This window comes from Rattus norvegicus, chromosome 9, assembly GCF_036323735.1.
Source record: "Rattus norvegicus strain BN/NHsdMcwi chromosome 9, GRCr8, whole genome shotgun sequence".
Lineage (NCBI taxonomy): Eukaryota > Metazoa > Chordata > Mammalia > Rodentia > Muridae > Rattus > Rattus norvegicus.
In genome coordinates this window covers 56379366-56388122 of record NC_086027.1, presented here as the reverse complement: position 1 = coordinate 56388122, position 8757 = coordinate 56379366, and positions in this window count along the sequence as shown.

Below are 8757 nucleotides of genomic sequence, written 5' to 3'. Positions count from 1 at the left end.
TGTTTTTCTGTGATTGGGTTACCTCACACAGGATGATATTTTCCAGTTCCATCCATTTGCCTATGAATTTCTTAAAGTCATTGTTTTTGATAGCTGAGTAATATTCCATTGTGTAGATGTACCACATTTTCTGTATCCATTCCTCTGTTGAAGTGCATCTGGGTACTTTCCAGCTTCTGGTTATTATAAATAAGGCTGCGATGAACATAGTGGAGCACGTGTCTTTGTTATATGTTGGGGCATCTTTTGGGTATGTGCCCAAGAGAGGTATAGCTGGGTCCTCAGGTAGTTCAATGTCCAATTTTCTGAGGAACCTACAGACTGATTTCCAGAAAGGTTGTACCAGTCTGCAATCCCACCAACAATGGAGGAGTGTTCCTCTTTCTCCACATCCTTGCCAGCATCTGCTGTCACCTGAGTTTTTGATCTTAGCCATTCTGACTGATGTGAGGTGAAAGCTCAGGATTGTTTTGATTTGCATTTCCATTATGACTAAGGATGTTGAACATTTCTTTAGGTGTTTCTCAGCCATTCGGCATTCCTCAGCTGTGAATTCTTTGTTTAGCTCTGAACTCCATTTTTTAATAGGGTTATTTGTCTCCCTGCGGTCTAACTTCTTGAGTTCTTTGTATATTTTGGATATAAGTCCTTTATCAGTTGTAGGATTGGTTAAGATCTTTTCCTGATCTCTTGGTGGCCGTTTTGTCCTAACAACAGTGTCCTTTGCCTTACAGAAGCTTTGCAGTTTTATGAGATCCCATTTGTCGATTCTTGATCTTAGAGCAAAGGCCATTGGTGTTTTGTTCAGGAAATTTTCTCCAGTGCCCATGTGTTCGAGATGCTTCCCCACCTTTTCGTCTATTAGTTTGAGTATATCTGGTTTGATGTGGAGGTCCTTGATCCACTTGGACTTAAGCTTTGTACAGGGTGATAAGCATGGATCGATCTGCATTCTTCTACATGCTGACCTCAAGTTGAACCAGCACCATTTGCTGAAAATGCTATCTTTTTTCCATTGGATGGTTTTGCCTCCTTTGTCAAAAAATCAAGTGACCACAGGTGTGTGGGTTCATTCCTGGGTCTTCAATTCTATTCCATTGGTCTATCTGTCTGTCTCTGTACCAATACCATGCAGTTTTTATCACTATTGCTCTGTAATACTGCTTGAGTTCAGGGATAGTGATTCCCCTGGAAGTTCTTTTATTATTGAGTATAGTTTTAGCTATCCTGGGTTTTTTGTTATTCCAGATGAGATTGCAAATTGTTCTATCTAACTCTCTGAAGAATTGGATTGGTATTTTGATGGGGATTGCATTGAATCTGTAGATCACTTTTGGTAAAATGGCCATTTTTACTATATTAATCCTGCCAATCCATGAGCATGGGAGATCTTTCCATCTTCTGAGGTCTTCTTCAATTTCTTTCTTCAGAGACTTGGAGTTCTTATCCTACAGATCTTTCACTTGCTTGGTTAAAGTCACACCGAGGTACTTTATATTGTTTGGGTCTATTATGAAGGGTGTCATTTCCCTAATGTCTTTCTCGGTTTGTTTCTCTTTTGTGTAGAGGAAGGCAACTGATTTATTTGAGTTAATTTTATACCCAGCCACTTTGCTGAAGTTGTTTATCAACTTTAGTAGTTCTCTGGTGGAACTTTTGGGATCACTTAAATATACTATCATATCATCTGCAAATAGTGATATTTTGACTTCTTCTTTTCCAATCTGTATCCCTTTGATCTCCTTTTGTTGTCTGATTGCTCTAGCTAGAACTTTAAGAACTATATTGAATAAGTAGGGAGAGAGTGGGCAGCCTTGTCTAGTCCCTGATTTTAGTGGGATTGCTTCAAGTTTCTCTCCATTTAGTTTAATGTTAGCAACTGGTTTGCTGTATATGGCTTTTACTATGTTTAGGTATGGGCCTTGAATTCCTATTCTTTCCAGGACTTTTATCATGAAGGGGTGTTGAATTTTGTCAAATGCTTTCTCAGCATCTAATGAAATGATCATGTGGTTCTGTTCTTTCAGTTTGTTTATATAATGGATTATGTTGATGGTTTTCCGTATATTAAACCATCCTTGCATGCCTGGGATGAAGCCTACTTGATCATGGTGGATGATTGTTTTGGTGTGCTCTTGAATTCGGTTTGCCAGAATTTTATTGAGTATTTTTGCATCGATATTCATAAGGGAAATTGGTCTGAAGTTCTCTTTCTTTGTTGTGTCTTTGTGTGGTTTAGGTATAAGAGTAATTGTGGCTTCGTAGAAGGAATTCGGTAGTGCTCCATCTGTTTCAATTTTGTGGAATAGTTTGGATAATATTGGTATGAGGTCTTCTATGAAGGTTTGATAGAATTCTGCACTAAACCCGTCTGGACCTGGACTCTTTTTGGTTGGGAGACCTTTAATGACTGCTTCTATTTCCTTAGGAGTTATGGGGTTGTTTAACTGGTTTATCTGTTCCTGATTTAACTTCGATACCTGGTATCTGTCTAGGAAATTGTCCATTTCCTGAAGATTTTCAAGTTTTGTTGAATATAGGTTTTTATAGTAAGATCTGATGATTTTTTGAATTTCCTCTGAATCTGTAGTTATGTCTCCCTTTTCATTTCTGATTTTGTTAATTTGGACGCACTCTCTGTGTCCTCTCGTTAGTCTGGCTAAGGGTTTATCTATCTTGTTGATTTTCTCAAAGAACCAACTTTTGGTTCTGTTGATTCTTTCTATGGTCCTTTTTGTTTCTACTTGGTTGATTTCAGCTCTGAGTTTGATTATTTCCTGCCTTCTACTCCTCCTGGGTGTATTTGCTTTTTTTTGTTCTAGAGCTTTTAGGTGTGCTGTCAAGCTGCTGACATATGCTCTTTCCTGTTTCTTTCTGCAGGCACTCAGCGCTATGAGTTTTCCTCTTAGCACAGCTTTCATTGTGTCCCATAAGTTTGGGTATGTTGTATCTTCATTTTCATTAAATTCTAAAAAGTTTTTACTTTCTTTCTTTATTTCTTCCTTGACCAGGTTATCATTGAGTAGAGCATTGTTCAATTTCCACGTATATGTGGGCATTCTTCCCTTATTGTTATTGAAGACCAGTTTTAGGCCGTGGTGGTCCGATAGCACGCATGGGATTATTTCTATCTTTCTGTACCTGTTGAGGCCCGTTTTTTGACCAATTATATGGTCAATTTTGGAGAAAGTACCATGAGGAGCTGAGAAGAAGGTATATCCTTTTGCTTTAGGATAGAATGTTCTATAAATATCCGTTAAGTCCATTTGGCTCATGACTTCTCTTAGTTCTATAAATATCCGTTAAGTCCATTTGGCTCATGACTTCTCTTAGTCTGTCGACATCACTGTTTAATTTCTGTTTCCATGATCTGTCCATTGATGAGAGTGGTGTGTTGAAATCTCCCACTATTATTGTGTGAGGTGCAATGTGTGCTTTGAGCTTTAGTAAGGTTTCTTTTACGTATGTAGGTGCCCTTGTATTTGGGGCATAGATATTTAGGATTGAGAGTTCATCTTGGTGGATTTTTCCTTTGATGAATATGAAGTGTCCTTCCTTATCTTTTTTGATGACTTTTAGTTGGAAATTGATTTTATTTGATATTAGAATGGCTACTCCAGCTTGCTTCTTCTGACCATTTGCTTGGAAAGTTGTTTTCCAGCCGTTCACTCTGAGGTAGTGTCTGTCTTTGTCTCTGAGGTGTGTTTCCTGTAGGCAGCAGAATGCAGGGTCCTCGTTGTGTATCCAGTTTGTTAATCTATGTCTTTTTATTGGGAAATTGAGTCCATTGATGTTGAGAGATATTAAGGAATAGTGATTGTTGCTTCCTCTTATAGTCGTATTTCGATGTGAGATTATGTTTGTGTGCTTTTGTTCTCTTTGTTTTGTTGCCAAGACGATTAGTTTCTTGCTTTTTCTTGGGTGTAGCTTGCCTCCTTATGTTGGGCTTCAACATTTATTATTCTTCGTAGACCTGGATTTGCAGAAAGATAGTGTGTAAATTTGGTTTTGTCATGGAATATCTTGGTTTCTCCATCTATGTTAATTGAGAGTTTTGCTGGATACAGTAACCTGGGCTGGCATTTGTGTTCTCTTAGGGTCTGTATGGCATCTGTCCAGGATCTTCTTGCTTTCATAGTGTCTGGTGAGAAGTCTGGTGTAATTCTGATAGGTCTGCCTTTATATGTTACTTGACCTTTTTCCCTTACTGCTTTTAATATTCTTTCTTTGTTTTGTGCATTCGGTATTTTGACTATTATGTGACGGGAGGAGTTTCTTTTCTGGTCCAATCTATTTGGAGTTCTGTAGGCTTCTTGTATGTTCATGGGCATCTCTTTCTTTAGGTTAGGGAAGTTTTCTTCTAGATTTTGTTGAAGACGTTTACTGGTCCTTTGAGCTGGGAGTCTTTATTCTCTTCTATACCTATTATCCTTAGGTTTGATCTTCTCATTGAGTCCTGGATTTCCTGTATATTTTGGACCAGTAGCTTTTTCCCTTTTACATTATCTTTGACAGGTGTGTCGATGCTTTCTACGGAATCTTCTGCTCCTGAGATTCTCTCTTTAGAAAGAAGTTTTAACTTCAAACAATAGACAGCAACAATTCGTTTGTTAATTCCATTTAGTTCTTTTGAGAGGAAAGCAATTACGTGTCATTGTGATTTTAATTTTTCAAGCCTTATTTTTAATGATGGTTCTTAAATGTTTTACCATAGTGGAAAAGAGAGAATATGAAGGGAGCAGAGTGGACCTGTTTAGAAAGGTTCTTTGGAGCAACTCCCCTTTTGTTGTCTGGAAATCAGCAGTTCAGTTCACTCACAAACACTTCAGGAATACACCAGCAGGCCAGTTCAGTACAGTCCAGTTAGCAGGGACAGCCAGGCCCCAGCCTTGGCTTGAGTCAGCAGGAAGGACCCAGAAAGACACCAGGAGAAGTTCCCCACTGCTGTGCCTCTCTCAGGAAAGCGATGATCAGTGGAGATGCAAGACCCATAAGCATTGCAAAGCTAACTGTACCAGCAAGTCAAGTTCTGTCTCTGTCACTGTTCTTTGAGTCCTATTTATAGCCTCCTATTTCTGTCTTCCACGTGCCTTGCCTCGGCACCTGCATCCAATCAGCCTGAGTCTGCAGAGACTGCAATACACCACTAGAAGGTTTTTGGTGCACTTCTCTCTACGGCATCTCAACAAATGCAGCTCAACTATGCAATGTAAGGTCGATCAATACATGTGTGTTGTTAGCAAAGAATCCTTTATCACATGTCTTTTCTTTGTTGTAGCAGAACGTCCTCTCTCCTGTGCATGCTTCAATGAAATGTTCCTTCAGGAGTCCACTTTAGCCTTTCACACCTGTGTCCACCTTAATGAAACGTTCCTTCACATGTTTGTCTAAGCAAAACACACCATCCAACCGACTTTCCAAAGAACCCTTAAGTTTCCACTTTTACATGATGGTGCCGGGGAACCTCAGTGTCCTTCTGAATCATGATTCAATCTCTCTGTATTTCTTCCCTCTGTTTGGTTCACTGCCATTCCACAAAAGATTATTACGGAAACAGCATGGCATTAGTGAGAGAAGACTAGCCAAGCCTTGGGTACCAACACAGATAGAGCTGATTAAGTTAGATTTGTATTAGTTACTTACTATTATGTAACAAATAACTCTAAAATCTTGGCAGGTATAAATAAATGCTTATTGTCTCTCAGAGGAGCTTGGCTGGTTTCGAGCTTAGGATTTTTCAGAAGCTGCCATCAAGTTTCAGCCAGAGATGAGCTCACCTCATGCAAACTTTCCCAGAACTATGGACTTAGATAGGTTAGGTCTTTGTTCTTGTTTCGGCAGTTATTAGGGTCTACATGCTGCTGAATTTACAGCCTAAATAGTACTTCCCTCATGGAGTCAGTTGTGCTAAAGTCTGGGGCCTGTTATAAAAGCTTGATGTGCTGCACAGGTATTAAATACAGGACTTACTCAGTATGAAATTCGCTATTGTGAACATCTGGGTAGAATTATATAAATAATGTACCCATTGAGCCATCTTCTCCAGCCCTACTTACATGTCTGTTAAAAAACTTGCCCCAAGTGTAAGCCTTGCCCCAAGGCTTACAATATTTTTGTTAGCATACAAAAATAAGTTTCAATGTGACATTTTCATATATATAAATATATAAATATGTATATATTTCATATATGTAGCTATACTGTTTTTATTTCCCTTCAAGCTCCTCATTTCCCCTGATCCTTTCTTACTGTCCCCACCTTTCCTTTAATTCTTTCCTTTCTGCTTTAATCTCACATATATTCCACTGCTTGTTCTCTCCACCTTCAGCCTTTAGACCTCTTTCTCCTTTCTCATAGTCCAATTGTCCACTTCAGGTCATATATATGTTTATAAAAATTTCCATCTAGATTCTGCTCATCACAAAAAGAAGAGTTGTCTTTCTCAGTCTGGCTTCCTTCACTTAACATAATAATCTCCAGTTTCATCCATTATCCAGTGAATGATATGATGCCATTCTTTATTGCTGATGAAAATTCCATTGTGCATATGTAAATTTTATCCTTAATCACTCATCTGCTGATGGAAATTTAGACTGGTTTTACATCTTGGTTTTTGTGAATAGTGCAGCGATAAGCAGGGGTGTGGCTCACTAGTTTAGAGTTATTAATGTATATAAACAGGAGTGGTATCGTTGGATCATAAGGCAGTTTTATTTTAGATTTTCTTTTGAGGAACTCCATGCTGATACCTATGGTAGCCCACCAATTTACACTTCCACAGCAGTGAATAAATGCCCTTCTTTCCCTACACATTTACCAGCATTTTTTGGCATTTTGTTTTCAAAGACGGCCATTCTTGAAAGGATGAGATGGAATATTCAAGCTTTTGCTTGTAATTTTCTAATGGCTAATGTATTAGTTGGTGTTCTCTAGAAGAACAGGACTGAAAAGTGAATACACACACACACACACACACACACACACACACACACACAAGGTGGTGGGGAAAGAAGGGTTTATTAAAATGATATACAGACTGTGGTCAGCTAGTCCAACAATGCTCAATAGGAAGCCCAAGAATTCAGTAATTCCCTAATTCAAACAGAGGGGTCAGCAGCTTCTGTTCATTGGTTGGGTGCACATATCTGCATCTGACTCTTTCAGCTGCTTGTTGGGTCTTTCAGAGGGCAGTCATGCTAGGTCCCTTTTTGTGAGTGCTCCATAGCCTCAGTAATGGTGTCAGGTCTTGGGGCCTCCCATTGAGCTGGAATCCACTTTGGGCCTGTTGCTGGACTTTCTTTTCCTCAGGCTCTTCTCCATTTCCATCCCTGAAAGTTCTTTCAGACAGGAAGAATTATGGGTCAGAGTTTTGGCTGTGGGATAGCAACCCCACCCCTCACTTGATGCCCTGTCTTTCTGTTGGAGATGGGCTCAACAAGTTCCCTCTTCTCACTGTAGAGCATTTCATCTAGGGTGCCCCTTCCTTTGAGTCCTGAGAATCTCTCATTTTCCAGATCTGGTACATTCTGGAGGGTCCTCCCAACCTCCTTCTCAGAGTTTACCTGTTCTCATTCTTTCTGCTGGCCCTCAGGGCTTCAGTCCTTTTCCTCCCACCCAATACCAGATCATGCTCCCCTTTCCTCCCACCTCCATCCCTTTTCCCTCCCTTGTCCCTCCCTTCCTCCCCTTTTGTGGTTACATTTTCCTCCCTCCCAAGTGGGACTGAGGCATCCTCACTTGGGCCCTTCAGTTTGTTGACCTTTTTGAGTTCTGTGGACTGTATCTTGAGTATTCTGTACTTTTTTTTTGTCTAATACCCACTTATTAGTGAGAACATACCATGCATGTCCTTTTGGGTCTGAGTTACCTCACTCAGGATAATATTTTCTAGCACCATTCATTTGCCTGCAAGACTCAGGATGTCCGCATTCTTGATAGCTGAGTAGTATTCCATTGTGTAAATGGATCACATTTTCTGTATCCATCTTCTGTCATGGAACATCTGGGTTGTTTCCAGCTTCTGACTTTCACAAATAAGGCCGCTATGAACATAGTGGAACACGTGCCCCTGTGGCATGGTGGGGCATCTTTTGGGTATATTCCCAAGAGTGATATTTCTTGGTCTTTAGGTAGATCTATTTCCAATTTTCTGAGGAACCTCCAAATTGATTTCCAGAGTGGTTGTACCAGTTTGCAATCCCATCAGCAAAGGAGAAGTGTTCTGTAGTGAAAAGCTGGAGGAACCTGAGGAGGAGGGCAACCCTGTAGGAGGACCAGCAGTCTCAATTAACCTGACCATCAAGATCTCTCCAGACACTGGATCACCAACCAGGCAGCATACAGCAACTGAGCTGAGGCCCCCCATCATGGAGAAGGTATGGAATGTGAAACCGTCAGAGGGTGGACCGGTAGGGAAATAAAATCTGAAGTGTAAGAATAAATTAATGAATTAAGAAAAAATCCACCATCCTGTAAAATCATAATGCACATGACATGATAAATCATACATTATATAGTTACCCAATTTTTGTTCTTCAAAAGCTTAATTCAGTTTTGAAAAGTGGATTATTCCTGTTTTCCCAACCCAAACATCTGGTTTCCTCACCAACATAAATTTACAGCCTTGCACAGTGATGTTATGTTTTATAAAGGCTCCAGAATATGGGCTCCAGAGTGGTTAGGGGCACTTTAACACTTGCAAATGACCTGGCTTAGATTCCCAGCAAGGACATGTTGGGTCATGACCATCTGTAACTC